Here is a 17,928-nt window from a genome sequence, read left to right on the forward strand (position 1 = left end):
AACTTCCATTTTGGGGAATAGAAGTAAATTTTTTGCATGAAGCTTTTTTCCTAATGTTCAAGTGATTTTACTTAAAAATATGATTTACTTATTTTACTTATTAAATTTTACGTAGTAAAAATACTTATTAAAAATACGTGAAAAATATGGTATTGAAACTTACAGTAGAAGCTTTTCTAAAAGCTGCTTTACGTATGTAAATTTACTTTGTCATTTTTATCTGCAGTAGTTAAAACCAGAGTGTGTGTGTTTTTTTTTTTTTTTTTTTTACAGAGGAGAGACTTCGTGGTATTTATTCAGACAGCACAAGCTTTCCATGGAATAAAACTGGTGACCAAAAGTAAAAGCATATGTGTTAGTATATTCTCTAGATACTATACAAACAATTGGATTTGTAACTACTGCTTAAACATCTACAGATGCTGTGCACTTACCCTGATGGCACAACATCCAAGACTGGCATATGCTCTTAGCTAAAAACTTCACGCTGCCTTTACTACTTGCAACTGTTCTGTCAGTGTGGCTGTGATTGAGTTCGAGTGTTGTGCCTCAGTAAGATTGTTTTATCTTGAAGTATTTCTTTGTAGCTTAATATGCCTTCAGAACAAAGAGGGTTTCTAGAAGGATTAGTAGGAGTTTGTGATAAGCCATCTTTACGTTTCCATCTCTTCTAACTGTGTGATAGGGCAGTCTATCTAATGATTAAGAGATACTAATATAAAAGGACAGTTATCTTGTATTCCTTTTAACTATTACTGGAAAAAAAATAGTTGTGGAGGTTGTTTTTTTTTTTTAATGCTTAAAGCAGCATTAGAAAGAAGTGACACATCTTAATGCTATCTGCAATAGACACCGTGGTAGAGGCTTGCTCCTCAATAACCTGCTTATGATGAGGGCGCTTGTGTTGGCTGGCAGCTTCTGTGCTTCTGACACTGAACAACTTAAACAGAAGCATCCTCTCAATTTCTGCTAGAGTCATCTAGGCAATTTTACTGTATTTCTAAGCTGGTGTCTGGTCTGCCATCCTAGGCAGATGTTGAATGCACCCTGTATGTGAGCCTATTCAGGATCTGTGGCAGGACATGGAAGCTGTTTCCTGAATGAATGGTAAGAAATAGTGGATGTACTGAAGGAATATGTCTCCAGCAGAGACATGCACAACCAAAGACATGGGCAATGTTTAATGATCTCCACTATGGGGAGAATATGTTGGTAGCTCTGCTGAGCACTTCTAATGCATTTGCTATTAGTCATGATGTTCAATTAATATTCTGAAAATAATAAAGAGAGAATTGTGTTATCAGGAAACAGCTGATTCTCTCATCTTTAAAAAGCTTAGGTTTTAGTTAAAATATCCCACAATTTTTCTTTTTATAAGTGGAAGGACTAGACTCAAATCAGTATTGTTTTATTTCTGACTGTAGTTTTGGGTAACAGGAATCTTAACTCTAGCATAAATAGGTATTAATTAGTTCATAAATATCTGTTTAGTTAGTGACATTAGTAAATCTTTAATTATATAAAGCATTTGGAGAGAACACTTCCTGAGGTCATACAGAATACCATTACACTTCGTAAATTATATCTTTATTTAAATTAACTGTTACTCTATTAGACCAGTGTCTATTCCTATTTTGACTCATTAGCAAAATTGCAATCAGTACCCTGACAGGCTAATTAATTCATTTGAAGCCATTAACAAAAAAAGGAAGACACAGCAAACTGTGTTTAAGTATTCACCACACCAGTCTCACGTATTTATGTGAAAATATACCTTGCATCATTAGAGAGTAATTTCTAATTAATAAGTATATAATTGCTGCCCAGAGGAGTTGTGGGTGCCCCATCCCTGGAGGTTATCAAGGTCAGGCTGGATGGGGCTCTGGCAGCCTGAGTTGATGGGTGCCCTGCCCATAGCTGGGGAATGGAACTGGGTGAGCTTCAAGGTCCCTTCCAGCCCAAACCATTCTGAGATTGTACAGTTTCTAATTCTTAAGTGTTATAGGCTTGTTTTAAAATGGCTGTTGGTACTTCTGGTTTTGCTGTCCTTCCATGCAGGAGAAACCAACAGCGAGAAGCTAAGCGCTTGCTCTGTCAGTACTCAAGTGGTTATGTGAGTAACCCTCACAGAGGCTCCAGGGCAGCCCCACAGCTCCCTGCAGACCTGTGGGTGACTCATGGAGGAAAGAAGACCTGACAGGAAGCTGCTCTCACACTGCCACCTGGAGAAAGATACCCTGAGGATGATGAGTGTTTTTTTGTGAAGACACAGAAACATTCATGGCCTTGTCATCTGAAGTCCAGTAAGAAAACTCTACCTCCAAAGCAGTGTTAGAAAGTGGTGCCCTTTTATCCCTCCAGGTATATATACTGAGCAACTGGTCAAGCAAGTGTGCCCTCTCAGTGTTGATTTCTACATTTCAGCAGTTAATACATGTATATGCAGCACATGGGCACTCACATTCTCTTTCATGGACTCATAAATTAATATCCCTTCGGGCATGTGAAGTGGTATCTAGGATTTTCATCATCGGCTTCATCACTGGGACCTTGGATTCCCTTTCATGCAGTTTGGAAAGATTCTGTTTCTTAATAGGCCATAGAGAGTACAGAACAGGTGGAAGCTGAGGAAATCCCCTGTCAACTTTCGAGGCAAAAGACAGAAGTATTCTATTGTGACTCCAGTGCTTCTTGTGAGGTAAAACCATTGAGGCAAAAGATAAAAGTATTCTGCTGTTTCCCCAGTGCAGAATTATTGGGGAAAACAGGACCTTTCACTCACTGAAGTTGAAAGGGAAACTTTTAGCTTGCTGCCCAGGCTGCGCTGCTCGCTCCCCGGTGGCGCGGTTCGGCCTCCCGCCCTCCCGCCAGGGGGCACCGTGGCTGGGCCGCCCTCACCTCAGCAGGTCGCGGCTCCTCCCCGCCGCTCTGACTCAGCGGCCCGGCCCCCGCTCGCACCAATTGAGTTCCCGGTGCCGGGTCGGGGCCGCCTGCCCGCCGCCCCGCCGCGGAGGCAGATGCTCGCCCCGAGGGGACGGAGCCTGCGGGGCGCTCGGTGAGGGCGGGCACGACGGGATCCCTCGCCCTCCCCGCTGCGGGATTAGCGCCGGCTGTCCCGCCGCTGACGGCGACTTACCTGTGCGGCCGCGTCCTGACGGCTGCTGTGGCGGATACCGAGCGGAGTCCGCTGAGCCGCTCCCGGGGGAAACTTTCCGCCGCCGTGGCAGGTAGGAGCCGGCTCCGTCGAGGCCGGGAGGGGCTGGGAGCCGCCGCCTCTCGGGGCCCGGCAGGCTCCGACCGGGAGCGGGGTGCTCAGGCCGGGCGGCTGCCGTCGGCCTCGTGGCCGCCGAGGGGAGTATGTAGGTCACTGGAAATAGCGCCCGCCTAATCCCCTTTATCTTTTTCGGTAGGAGACGAAAGAAGAGAGGCTTTTCTGTCGGTGTTCGGAGGGGCAAGGGGGGCGGCAAACTTGTGTGACAGAAAGCGGACATCTTGGCGGGACGGAGCGGGCCGCGCTACTGTCTGCGGGGCGCGTGGGGGAGGCGGGCTCTTCCGCTCAGGTGAAGTTGCCTGCCGGACCTCGTGCTGTCAGCTGGGATCGGGCTTTTGTGGCAGCGCTCCTGTAATACGGATTATTTGTCTTCGGGAAATTGACTCTGTCACTTAACCGAATGTCCGAAGGTGTTTTCCAGGCACGGCGAGGGGAAGATGTCTGGGTGCGCTCGTGAGTGTGCGCGTTCTTCCCGTAGCAACGAGGAGATGTAGCAGCGTGTGTGGGCTGCACCACCGCTGCCTGGTTTTGGGCGCTCCCAGGGGCTAATCAGCGGGCACGGAGCAGGAGGCTTTGTGTAGGACCGGCCGGCCCGTCAGGGACGGTTAGCCAGGTCGGTCGTGATTTATTAAAACCGAGAAATGCGGAGGTTGGTATTTGAAGGTTTTTTCTTCATTTGGGTTTCCTTCTTCTCCCGGCCAAGGCGTGTGGTGGTTTAACGATTGGCTTTAATACATTTCAGATACTGGCAGAAGGAGAAGGATAAATGTCTAAAAACCAGTGTGTTATCTTTGCCCACCCTCATAGTTTTTCTGGATGAACTGAAAAATACTTCAGAGTCTGCCAACGTGTTCTCTGTTGGGATGTCTTCTGTAGATTCGTGTGAAACTGGTCCTGCTCAGGGTTCTGTAGTGGTGTTTTTTTTCTGCAAGACATTGTTTTCATCCCTTTTCCTAAGAAGGATTTGGGGCCTTATTTTCCTAGGGGTGAAGCATGATGCTTTTGTCTTGTTTTGTTTTCAGGGTGAAGATGGGGTGGCAACAACTCTATTTAGAGAGCTCTCACTTACATAGTGGTTGTGTGAAGTTATGCAGTACAGACCTATGCTGGTTATGTGTCATTGATGTTCAGAAACAAATCTTTTAGAAGGATAACAATGGGAAGGAATAGAACACGTGGAGGAGTGAAGTCAGATTAGTAGTTTCACTTCATGTGTGCTGTCTTTCTTCATTTGGGCGGTGTGTGAAGGTGTTTGCCTACTCTGAAACTAATATAAGAATAAGGACCTAACGCTGCATTTTTTTTCTTTCTTGCTGTTTCTGTATCAATGCAAGTGAAAAGTGAAAGGAAAAAAGAGAAGACAGAAAACCCTATAATCTCTGTTTTCAAATATGAATAGTTGTAAGTCTGGGTGATCTATTGGTGTGAGGATGGCAGCTGGAGTTGTGAAGCTGTTAGAGCACCAGATGCCCTTTTCTGTGATCCATCTCAATCAAGACACACATTTTCAATTGACTTCTGCAAACAGCGATTTTAATCTATTTATTGAGCCATGAAGATTGACGATACGAGTGAGTTGTGTAAAAAAAATGAAAGCCATGCTGCCAAAGCCTACAGAAGAAATATAACTTCATTTAGGGTTGTTTTTTTTTTTTTTTTTTACCTTTTTTTTAGACTTTACAGTCTAAACAGTAAGAATTGGATTGCACTCTATAAATTTTTTTTTATCCCTAAATGGAATACACAAGTTTGTGGAATTCAAAATGAAGAGAATCAAAATTGGAGAAAGTACTGCTGTTGTGATTTTATTCTGTCCGGATGTGCAATTGAATTTCAGCAGAAGTCTATGTGTTTTCTTTTCAAAAGATTATATACTAATTCACTGAAAACTGCTAAGCTGAAGTCTTTGTACTTACAGACTCTCAGTACCATTTGAATCATCAGTTTCTCTGCTAAGTTCTTGAGAGATTGTCAAAGATTACTTTGATGTACAAGTTTTAAGGATTCTTTTTTATTAAACAATTTATTCACAAGCTGCTGTTCTACCCTTGCACATCTTTATTTATTATTATACAAGCATTACTTTTTGATCCTCACAGAATGTTGCATTGCAAGTGCTTTTCAAATTTTAATTAGGCTTATGGAAATCCAGTATAGTTCTTAGTGCAGGAGTTGTGCGCTCAAGTTTTTCAAAACACAGGTCAGCATATCCGACTATAATCTTATTGTGACTGACAGTTTCTGTCAAATGTTTGAGAGGGATGCTTTCTCTCTGTGCTTTAGAACATGTCTAGAGCAGTTGGCAGGTTTGTGCTGTTTGCTCTGTGTTGCTGAGAGTAGGGCATTTCAGACCTCTCATCCTTTTCCTAACGGTTTTAGAACTGTACTTGGGTTTAAACTTAGAGTTCAAGTATCTGTAAACCAGAGCATGTCTAGGGCATGCTCTGTTTTTTGACCACAAGCATTCTTCCTACTCAGTTCTTCTTGCTTTATTCAAACATAATGATGTGGCATTGCTGGCTTTCTGGTGATCTCTTTTCAGTCTAACCAAAAACTGTCTGACCTACCACCCAGTAAAAATCTTACTCTGTGCCCTCATCTAAGTGTCCAGGAGAGCACTGCAAAATAGTGCTCTTTTGTCATGTGGTCTGCTCCATTGCTTTTGGGTGTCTTTCAGTTGTTATTATATGACAGTGGATGTGTCTACTTCAGGTGTGCTACAGACGAACTTCCAGTACTCTGACAACATGTTGCTGAGTTTGAAAGCCTTAGGGTGCTTCCAGAGGAAACTACAAAGAACTGTTCTGGACAAAAGCTGAGGCTCTATGACCTGAAAATTCTGAATTTCTCTGTCCTTTTAGCTGCACAGTCGAATGGCTATTAGTATGGCTTTTCTGTAAGAGTTGCTGTATCTTTAAAAGCTCGTGCAAACTTCCCTCAGTGCTTTGTCCTGATTGAATTCATCCCTTCTGTAAGTGAGATACGGGATTTCATACTGTCTTGTAGAACAGGTCAGATAGACTTAGGTCAGGTCTGAAAACTTACTAAGCTAAATTGAAAGAACAGTTTTGAATGCACTCGTGAATGCATATAGCAATAAGTGGTGCTTATTGTTGTATGCGGGAATTAGTCCTGTGCTATAAGACACACCAATATGTTATTGAAGTGTTGATTTAAGTTTGGAGCTGCTGTGGTAAGCACAAAGTGTTCACAGCTGAAGTTACTTTTAGAAAGACTAAGAAGCTTTGGGGAACCTATCTTACTTTCTGTCTTACAGTATTGATCATGAGCTCTTCCTAGGGCTATGTGTAAGTATCTTATAGTAAATGAGTCATATTGATGGTGTGATAAGGGCACTTTCCTTTTTAAATTGTGTGGCCCAAAATGCTTATCAAAAGTGATTCTGAAGGGCACATTCTGATGAGTCAATTCAGTACAGAATGAAAATAGAGCAGGTAAGCTAAGGCCCTCTAACAGTGGTAGTTGAAGCTCAAAGCACCTGAAGGTATAGTTTATGAATATTGCCTTTGATATCTAGTGGGAGAAAAGCTGGGAAATAAGAAATAAATAGAACTATCTGCGTGCAGGAGGCCTGAAACCATTGTTCTGCACATACTAAATAACACTTGGCTTCTCTCTGCAATAAGCTGCCACCTGAAAAGGAGGAATGAGGTCTTGGATGAGTATGTTTCAGATCTACTTAGAACTTTGATTTGCTTTTGTTTTGTCTCTGGACGAAAGGTAGCACATTTTCATTGCAGTTGCAAAATTTGTTGTGGAATTTGTTTGGCTTCACACTGTGGTGGCTCCCCATGGGTGAAGTTATTGAGGAATCAGTGACTTCTAAGGGGAAACAAAAAGAGAAAATGTCCAAGTGTGAAGTAATACGGAATTGCCTGAGTGCACAGTAACAGTTAATTTTAGTCATAATTAGCATCATAGAGGACATGTTATCTGCTTCTGTGTGGGGAAATACATGGTAAGATTAGTGCTAAGTGTTAGGTATTTTTATTGTGTCGTTTTTCCTGTGTATCTGCAGAGGAATAGTGAAATGTTTTCTCCCCTTGCACCTCTACCCCACTCTGCAAACAGCATGACAGACATCACTGTAGTTATTTAGTCACTGCATGCATTCATATAGCTTTTCTGGTTTGGTTTAAACCAGCCAGTCACGCTGTGTGATAATAAAAACAGTGCTAAGCTCTTTGTGTAAGCAACTGTTGCTGAAAGATACTTCTGCCCTTTCCCCTCCTAATTCTGGTTCATTTTGAACAACTTGTCTGTGTTGTGTACTCAGTGAGGGGCAGATTTATTTCTGTGAAAGTTTTTATATCAGTAGCCTTAATGTAGTCACCATTCTAGTAATAGTTTGGTTTGCCTGGAGAACAGATGAAATGATGCCGGTAAAAGGTCACAGCAAGAAGGATTTTCTAGTGTAGATTAAAATAAAAAAAAAAAACAGCAACCAACCAAACAAAAAACCTTTAAGCTATTTAAAAGACCTCAATGCCAGTGAACTTGTGAATTATAAATTAAATTTAACAGTGTGCCGTCTGCTGTGCTGATGGTCAGGGAATTGAACTGCTGAGGAACCAACCCCACCTGAACTGATAGAATCTTTAGTAAAACCCCAGGTGCCCTGATGAGGGAGAGGAAATGTATGTTAATATATTTGCAATAGCTAAACGTTTGCTTCAAATTTTTTTTTTTTGACACACAAAACAAAGCAGCAAATGAAAAACTGTTGGTGTGCAGCTGGGTCTGAAAAAGCAGTATGACTTTAACTGAATTATGTTTACTCATTTTCATGTGCCAGTTTATAGTCCTAATGCAACACAATTGAGAGACAGAGATCATTTGGCTTACTGCTTTGGCGCTGTACTGGTATTGTGTTAAGAGCAGTGTTTCTGTAAGGATATGTCTTGAACATATAAGGGAAGAAAGGAGTTTGAGCAGGGAGGTGCTACTTGCACAATCACGTGTGCTTGTTTTGTCACAGTGCACCAGAGTGCTGTACTGAATAAATCTGTGCTGTTTCCTTCTTGCAGATTTGTGGCGCTTCTACGTTTTTCTTTTGCCACAAACATGTCTTAAGTACAGTGCCATAAATTCAGAGTCCAGTAAGAAAACTTACAGAAGACTGAAGCTTTTCTCCTCTGACGAGCAACTCCTTATCCTGAGTGCTGGGCTGTTCAGGAAGCACACACTTCCAAGTGTAGAGCTGTGGGCTCTCTTATCCTCTGCGTGTTACCTGAAATTAGGCTGAGTTTTTTCATGCGCCTCAATGAGGTACAGCTGGGACAAGTGTTACGCAGCCAAATACTTTTCTATGAGCCATTAACATCTTCGAATAAAAAGGACATGTTGCTCCTTGGTTTGCTCCCACACTGTTATTTAACCCTCCCAAATGTCCTGTGGCGTAGATTGAGAGAAGCAGTCATGCTGGGACTTCATTCTGAGATTTGAAAATATTAAGTTATTTCAGCTAGCTTGTTATTTTGGGTAGTCATGCCTTTGTTTTAACATCTTTTTAAGTAGTTTTCCTTTTTTTACCATTAAGTATAGGGAAGCACAGAACATAGTCTGCAATTGCATTTGGAATTTCTAGGTGTAAGTGGGTGACTTCCTTTCTGAATTCCTGACTTGCATTAAAATTAATTTTGCTTGCCTGCTTGGAGTGGTTTCAGTAAAACAATAGGAAAGCTCTTTATCAGCTCCTTGAAATACTTTCATATGCTGTGGAGCATATCAAGTAAAAATACTATGTTTTCTTAAAAGAAAAAAAACCCAAAAGAGGAAAGAAAATAAATTGATTTTCTCTCATAATGATTTCTGTTCTTAACGTTTTGGTTGCAGCAGAATGAACAGCACTGGGAAAGATGGTATGAAGTCTTTGCCAGATACCACAGAAGCGAATCTTTATGGATGTCAGTGCTTACATCTGCCTTCAGCAGAATTTCACTGGCATGATTTTTATGTGGCAATGTTTGCCAGCAGCAGCCTGGTGCTCGGGGGCTCCTGACTCGCTAGTGTTGATACAGCAGAGCGCATGGTATTATTGAGATGGTTTGGTAGATAATCTGTATGTTATATAGAGCTGGATTTGTCTCACTTGGATGCCAGTGGAGTCCTTGTACTTGGAAAACTTCTTTCTATTCACGTGAATGTTTTACTGAAAAAAATATATTCCAAGAGAAACAAATAAGGCATTTAGCAAACGTGGCAGCTATGATGTGTTTATTCAGTGCAATTTATATCTTATACTGGTGTTGCTTTTAGCAGTTTGCTTGTTAATAAAATGGGTTAGTCAGAAGAAGTAAATAATGTCTGCTACCCAATATGAAGGGTGTAAGGGTGAAGGTAGAGGGTAGTGGTGGTATAAAGGTGGTATAATACTCTTTGGTAGACCAGCTGCTGAAAGTGAGAGCAGACAACGTTCTAGGCATACGGGCCTTGTGTCTGTTGATGTTCAAGGTAGCTCTGTTAAAATGACTGAATTATGTGACTGCTGGTGTGTGTAGAAGCTATCTGAACCCTTTTCCAGGCATTGACATTTCTTTTAGGCTTTGCCTGTAAGGAGGAAAATTATTTGCAGAATTTGTAACTTGTGTTTGCGTGAACATTTCCCATTAGCCTTCAGTAAAATTCAACAGCATTTGAGTTAGTGTGCAGCATTTTAAAAAGTTAAATGAATTAAAGATGAATTAAATGTTATCTGATTCTTCCTCTCAACAATTTAAAATTGCAAAGTGGTAGCAATGTGCCTTGCATTTCACGGGTGCTGTATTAGTTTAGGAAGTGCTAAACTATGCACAGCTTAAATCCAGTGCTTGCTGTATGTTATGTTATTACCATAGCAGCTGTGAGCATGGTGATTCAATAGGTGGAAAGTTGGTGTTCAGTTCTGAAGTAGCAACAAGTGTAAGAGATAACATTTTGTTATATGGACCTGTAGCAATGATAGGAATGATATTGTTCCTTCAGGAAATTATATTAATGGCAGAAATAGAAACTATTTCTTTACAGAGGGGACTGTGAAAAGCAATGAGAGGTTCCTTAACATCAAATGCAGCTGGGAGGGGAAAGGAGTCCTGGCTAGGATGCTAAAGGGTGAGAGAATTATAGCTCAAGTACATGATATTAAAATGAAGCATTCAGAATGGCTAATTGGCAAAGATTAACAAGAAATCATTAGAGAAATACAATGTTTGTAAAAAGATGGGGTTTGCTGCTCTTTGAAGACCAAAGCCTTTGACAGATAATGCAAAAATACAAACAAGACAGGTTTTTTTTCAACTCATCCTTACTAAGAGAGTCTGACGTAACTGATAGTGAAGGCAAGTGCTAAAACCCTAAGCTGGCGTGAAGAGAGAACAGGTTATAAAGCACTTAGGTAACTTTAAGTTTGTAGTGTTTCAAAAGCATTATTGAAGAGTCAGAGTTGGCTGATGTAATTCCTGAGTTGCTGTGGCTCTTAACTCACGGAGGATGTGTGTAATACTGGGACTCACAAGAGCAGCCATTGTGTGTCTTCAGAAGTGTTAGGAGGAGGGAGTGGAAATGCACAGTTGCAGACCCAAATGTTTAATTTTGAGTATTCCTTCCAGTATTTTTCCTATTTAGACAAAATAAATAAATAGCCCAGAAGATTTTATTTTTAAGATTAAATTGTTTTAAACTGTTGTTGTTTTTTTTTCTCCAACGTGCTAATAGGCTCTACAAAGAGTGGAGGAGCTGGTACCTTGACTCGTTATGATAGAAGATGTCAGAATTTCACCCTGGTTGAAGACTGTCTAGAGGAGCTGACTGCGGGTAAGTTCTGAACCGCTTGAAAAACATTGTTTTTGAACAGACTCCCAAGAAAAAAGGACTGTGGGCATGCCTACACCCACAGTAGCTCTGCAGAAGCAAGTCCTAGAACAGGCGGTGCTAGGAAATGTGCCATGCAGATACTTAGATTAACTTCAGAAGCAGTTCAGTCTTGTTTGTGTGGAGCTGCATCCAAGCCACTGTGCTTTACTGCTTCCCGACCTATGCTAATGTCTGCTCTGTGCCACGCAGACTTAATCAGCTTGTGTTAGTGACAACTTGGCAGACTCTGTCCTTTAATCCACTGTGTGTTGTAAACAGCCCTCTATTGTGCTTCCCCTGTGGCCTGCGTTTATTTGGGTGCTCTAACTTTTCTCCTTTAATTAATTGTCCAGTAACAACACAAAACAGAGGTGGCTCTTGACTGTGTGAGGTTTCATGTCTGAGTGCTAGGGATAATGACAGTGAGATTAAACAGGTTTTAATTTCAGTTGGATGTTACTGAATCTGAATAGCAGAAGCAAAGCACAGAACTGAGGAAATTCAGCTATGTCAATTGATCTCTAAATCAAAAGTGAGTAGGCACGATTTCAGATAAAATCAACTGCTGGGGAAATTTCTTTTTTTTCTTTTTTAATTCACGGAGGGAAGTTTCTCGGGATGTATTGCTGCCATGATATGTTCTTTCTCTTAATTACCATTGTGTGTGTATGAAACAGAGCTATTTTTTAACAAACTTGCATTTTAATATTTTAAAGTCCATCTGCTGTTTTTGTGAGACTGTGAGTGGCATATATTGCTACTGGGAACGTTCGCATTGTTTCATAAATCTGTGGACTGTGGTTTATGGGGTTATTTTCTTGGTTTTCACATAAAGGGGAGAGATAAGGAAAGTAATTTAAATTTCCCAAAGCACAAGGCTATGCATCTTTCATAATGTCTGGCCTGGGTAGTGGTGTAGGTTATGATACATGGGATGCAATACAATCTCCAAGGAAAACTTCCATCTCAAATAAAATGCAGTGTAATCCTGTGATTATCCTGAGCTCAGAATTAATTGTGCCAAGGGGGATGGCTAGTTCTTGGCCACTCGCTTCCAAAATTCTTGGAAAGGTTTTTGCTGTTCTGAGAATGTCCTCTATCCTTGGTAAAAGGTTTGTGGGATTGCTCTTTACTGTGGCTTGAAGAAGCACTGAAAAACTTATTTTCTGTCATGATGGTGTTGATGTTATCAAGATTCAAAATGGAGCATCTTAATTTGTGGAAGTTATTGTTACAAATTAACTATTCGTGTGTTCTAGAACTTTTAGATCACTTTCCGCTGATTTCAGTGAGGATTGTATTTCAGGCTAAGCAAATGAGGCTGATTAAGTATGTGAGAATTTTTTCTTTCTTTTTCTCTTTCTTTCTTTCTTTTTTTTTTTTTTTTTTTTTTTTTTAATTTTCTGCCATTTGTATGATTTGTTATCTTGTTCTAATTTTTGGAGCATTTCTTCTACCATTACATATCTTCACATTTGTCTCAGTTTTCAGAAACGTTGCTTGTTCTCTTCAGCTTGCCCTCCAGTGTGTCATACAGAACGCAGATGTGTATTATTTCTTACCTGACATGTGGTTTTGCTTATTTGCTTTTACAAAACTTTGTATTTGATGCAAAAGCAAAATCCTTGTTCTTCCAAATATATATTACACTGGGCAAGACTGTACTTGGCAGTTTATCAGTGCTTAGAATGAGATCCAAGTGTCAGTGCCCTCTGGAGATAAGGATGTATTATTTTCTACCTGACAGTACTGAATTTTGCCTTGAAGTGAGTGAGAGCTGGTAACAAGTACATACTGGCAGTATTGAGTGATTCATATGATTCTCCTCAGCTATGAGTACAGGAAGCTCTCTGCTTAATTGTAACTGTGCTTTTTAAAATTTCATTATATCTTTTTTTAATGGGGAAAAAAAAAAAAAGCCGTTTGGGAATTCAAATTACTGTGAATTCAAATTGCAGTAATTCAAATTACTGTGATTTCATATGCTACACTAAGTCGTATTTTGCCCTCTAGCCTAGACTGGGAGTTTACATATGCTGTTTTTATTTGGTTGGTTTTAAATGAATTGGAAAGCTAGAGGCACTTACCTTGTGGAAAGTGACTGTAGTTTTATTGGTAACTTTTCAGATCTAGATTATTTTTTTTTTTTTTAAACATACTTGTGATCAGAGAATCTTTTCATCTTTTGAATGCTTTCTCCTTAAAACCTGCTCACCAACTTCATATCACAGGGAGCTCACACCTTTGCAGACAACTGAAGAACAGACCTTTGTCAGCTCTACAAAGGTAGTAAAGATCCATTGAGTCAGTCTTAAGTACTTTGAAGCTGAAGCACTGAATATGTTACGGCACCACTTCTAAATATGTCTAATGCTTTATTAGGTGCACCATGGAACACATGCACTGGCCAGCTCAGAAAGCTCAGTGTTTGTTCCTCATTTTACCTGTGCTCTTCATTGACCGTCCCTTGTACCAATTTGCTGTTTCAGGCTTGTGATTCTAGGTAAGAAATGTCCTTATGTTGAAAAACAAAATTCCCCAAAAGAAAGCAACGGCAGCATCAAAAACAACAAAAAAACACAGAGCAAACCCCTCTGAACTAAGAAGGTTAGATCATAACATTTTCTGGAGCAGCGTAGTTCCATGTTGGTATTAGGTATATATTTTTGTTTCTTTGGAGGCACGGGCTACAGTAGGGTTGCATTAAAGATCCTGGCAGGAAATGCTTTGGAGATAATCTGGAGAGTATGCAGATTCACAGAGATACCATTTTTCGAGAGGAAATTAGGTAGTTTTGAAGATTGCCTCTTTGTTTTAATGGAGGCAAAATGAAGCTGCAAGGCTGTTACTAGGTTTCAAGTTGTCTCTGTGAATGCGCTTGTTACAGTCATCCCTAAAGTTCTGAAGAATAGAATGGAGAGGGATCTTTTGGGTTTTTATTCTAGTCTGTACTGCAGTGATTTTTTTATTTCTTCTCTATAAACTGATAGTGTCTTCTCATAAGCATTTTAATTTTTGAGTGCTTTTGTTTGTGTTTCTTTAATGAGAAGGTTATTTCAGAACATAATTACAAACTCCTGGTCTACTTTTATCGCGTCTGATTTGAGCTGTGAGTTCTTGCCCAAAAAATTAACTTAGACAAAATAATTATTCTCTCCTGTGATGTACACTGTATTATTTTCTGCGTGATTCTTTAGAAAAGCATGCCAAAAGCAGTTTCAGAACTTTTAACTCCTTGCTTATAAGAGGGAAAATGTGACAGCCTCTGTTTGTGTCGTCTGGAGGATTCTCTGCCAGACAGGTTAGCAGGATGTCTGTAAAATCAGTTTTGAATACTAAGCTCTGTATAAATGAATAGACACCCTTTTCATGCTTGCTTTTTTTGTATGTGTGGGGCCGTCTAACAACACGTCAAATATGAATTTAATATAGATGACTCAATGTTAATGGAAATGTGTGGATTTTTCCTTCTTTGCCTTTGCATGCGCCTGGCTTATTTAACAAGATGTTTCTGAGATGCATTTCCTGTCTGAATAAATGAGTTTTGTGATCAACTGTTCGGCAGCATGAACGGCTTTAGCATTCAGTGTTGCACCTCTTCTTTCTGATTTTGCATTTTATGGGTGCTGTGTACGGCTGTGAAATGACCTGCCTTGGTCTGCCTTGATTGTGTACGCATGTATGTATTTGTCTTTTCTTGTGTGGTTAGTTTTAGCCACAAGGATTTCTTAATTGCCCCAACCGGGTTCAGTGTGTGGCACAGAGGTGTTTCTAGGTGCAGCACAGGTTAATGGATGGCAGCAATGAGCTGGAGGCAGCAGGGAAGGGAAAGGTGGGTTGCTTCTACAATGATGTGAGCTCATAACTGATGATGGCCTCAGTGCTTTCGGGCATTTGTCACCAAGGTAGTGAAATCACTGGTCTTGTCTGTGTGTCTTATGCTGTGGAATACGGTTCCTTGCAGCTGCTTCTCTTCTATCTGACTTCAGCATTTATTGTCAGAGGGCTTGTTCTCTTAAAGACAATCTTTTTTGCTTTTTACTTTTTTTCCTCTCAGGTATTAAGATGCCGAATTTCTTTCAAATGTTGGATGGTAACTTTGTATTTATGAGAGAATGATCTTCCTTATATATTTTCTCCCCTTTTCCTTGTCTGCATTGTGAAGCAGAATGCATTGAAAGCTGAGCAAACTTTTCTCCTGGCTTGTCCACCAAACAGGGCGGCCACCGATGCAGGTTTTTTGGTTTGGTTTTTTTTTTTTTTTTTTTTTTTTTTTTAAATGATGTGCAGACATAAGTTAATTGCAGGTACAGTGTCTGTGTAGCAGACAGGGTATTGGTAACAGAAGTCTGTCCACTGGATCATGAGCTTTAAATTTGAAATGCTGGATGTCGCTATATGTTTTTGTAATAGGGATACTTGTCTTGTGGAAAGTGGAGTTGAGACTTCAGTCCTATTTAAATGCCAAGTAATGGCTCCAGTAGCAATGAGCTGCATTTAGATGATGTCAATTCTGGAGCATCCTGTCCCTGTGCAGTGATTCCCTTCCTTTTTGTTGACACCTATAGTATTCTCCACAGATGATGACGCATAATATTCCTGTGGCAACCACAGTAATTGTTTATATGTGAAATCAATGTATGGCAATTATCAAACGCTCTTTAGCTGTTTCTCAGTGCCCTGTAGCTTCTGGAGATCAGTACTTTGTGACCTATATACTGTTTAAGTAGGTCATAGATTACCAGTGGCACACTGATGAGAGTACATAAGACCACATATCTGCGTTTTCTTGAGTTTGAATGATTCCTCTTTCTTTATTTTCGGAATGTCTCTGTGTCATATGGGTAATGGAATGTAAAATAGTTGCCAAGTCCTTCATGAGGAGAATGTGGGTTCTTTTTTTGTTTCCCTCTGACTGTCACAGGTACACTGCAGGATACTCAGACAGCTGAAGGAGGAGACTTTGCTAGCTGCGCTTAAAAAATAAGCATGCTTTAGAAATGCTTTAAACTGCAACAACAGAATAAGGGCAGAGAAGACTCCGACTTTGGTTTGTCACTGTGCCGTATTGCTTCATCTTATTTTGCAATTAAACCAATCAGCTAACAGATGAAAACTCGATAAATCTCTCCCCTGACCTGATCTACAGGCATGAGTATCATTTAGTTCTTGCTGCAACATTGTGTGTGAGCCTTTTTTATTATTTATAAGCTGCTTTACAAGTTGAAAAGGGCTGCTGAATGTTTGAATTGCCTTCCCAAGTAGAACTTACTCACAGTTTGCGAAAGGGGCTGATGAAAGAATGTAGATAGGTGTGGTCTTCATAGTTCACAAGATGTGTCACAAAAGAGTTAGCACCTTTTAGGGAAGGAGACATGGATGTTAATTGCAAGATCGACATAGGGAACTCATGTGGATAAGATGAGACCAGGCCGGGATTAGTATAGACAAGCTTGAAATTGGTCAGTATGTTTGGTTTCCAGAGCTGTGTTAGTCATTTGAGATAGGCCTTTCATACCATTGAAACATGATTACAAAGGAGAACTAATGTGGATAAGCAGTTGAAAATGATTGCTAGTTCCTATCTTTTATATACTTCAGTTTTCTTTGATTAAAAACAATAAAACAGCTGGTGGATATACAAACGCTTGTCTTGTTTGTTCTTAGCAAACTCCTAACCCTTGCTTTATGAAAATAAACTCTGTCTTTCCTCGGTCTTTGTTGTAACATGTCTTTGGTCTTGTGCTTCCCTGCAAAGCCACGGTCATTCTTCCACCTCATTCTTGATGCAATTTGTGCTAAGCTTTGAATGAAAGGTTTCTGCTTTGTCAAAATGAAAAAACAAGGATATTCTTCTTAGATTAACTTGTGCTGCTCTTCAGTGCCTAGGGAAGCATCTGGTTCCTCTGTGAGTGAAGTGTCTTTAGGAAGTTGCAAGGCTGTAGATAAAGTGATACGTAAGAACTTGAGTTTTTAATCTGTTATAATTTTCATTGTCTGAAGGGATAAATTAGCTGCTCTGATAGTGTTGCAACCTGTTTTACTAAATGCAGATCGTTAAAATGTATCTGAATCAGGCCTTGTCCAGAAGCTCAGCTAGCAGGGTGTTTGTCCGGAAGAACTGCTTGTTCCCAGCACAGATGGCACTAGAACAAAAATTGAATGAGTATCAACTTTTACATGGGCTGAGCTTCATCTAATCCATGGCTCTGTTACTGTCTGAAAGTCATATTGATTACCAAAGTGATTATTTCTCAATCTGTTGTTGTAGGTAAGAGTTCTTCAGACGAGTTTTTATATTAGAATTAACGCAAGTTAATGGCTTTTTTCCTGATAGAAAACGAAAAGAGCAAAGCTTATTAAACTACGTTCAAGTCTCATTCTGTAATTTCTTTTATAGCTTTCAGTGCTTGTTTCTTCCTCACCTGACTTAAAATATAGTTATGGTAATGAGAAGGCAATGCAGTCACAAATGATAGGAAGTGACATGAACTAATATGAACTTTCTCTTGTTCCTACTCTGTGTTTGTTCAAGTCATCAAACTAGTTAGTATTTGAGTTCTCCCTAGTTGAGCTAACAGTAGGAAAGAAAAGAAAATCCAGTTTCTTACCTTAAATGTTTGTGTACTTAGTTTAAGCCTATCCGTGATAAAGGTTTTAGTACCTGTTGGGACTGCAATTGAGAATGCTTTTATTTATTTATTTATTTATTTATTAAATCAGAAAATATTAATGCATTTGAAATAAATATGTTTCCACATATTATCATTTTCAATTAAATTTTGCTAAAGGTTCGGGTTCGTGTT

At 40.0% G+C, this 17,928-nt stretch overlaps 1 protein-coding gene across 2 annotated transcripts in view; it reads left to right on the plus strand.

Annotated features, from left to right (window-relative positions):
* Positions 1-17,928, plus strand: part of FHIP1A (FHF complex subunit HOOK interacting protein 1A) — an 85,760-nt gene that overhangs the window by 4,652 nt on the left and 63,180 nt on the right. Inside the window, exons 1-2 of one of the 2 annotated variants that reach the window (XM_042871783.1) lie at positions 3,075-3,227; positions 10,985-11,083. The gene's annotated coding sequence lies outside the window, so the exon portion shown is untranslated. Of the gene's footprint in view, positions 1-3,074; positions 3,228-10,984; positions 11,084-17,928 lie in introns of those variants that run through there. The other variant, XM_042871782.1, reaches the window with a different exon arrangement.

This window comes from Lagopus leucura, unplaced genomic scaffold (genome assembly GCF_019238085.1).
Source record: "Lagopus leucura isolate 7727_CA_CO unplaced genomic scaffold, USGS_WTPT01 Super-Scaffold_100004, whole genome shotgun sequence".
Taxonomy (NCBI): domain Eukaryota; kingdom Metazoa; phylum Chordata; class Aves; order Galliformes; family Phasianidae; genus Lagopus; species Lagopus leucura.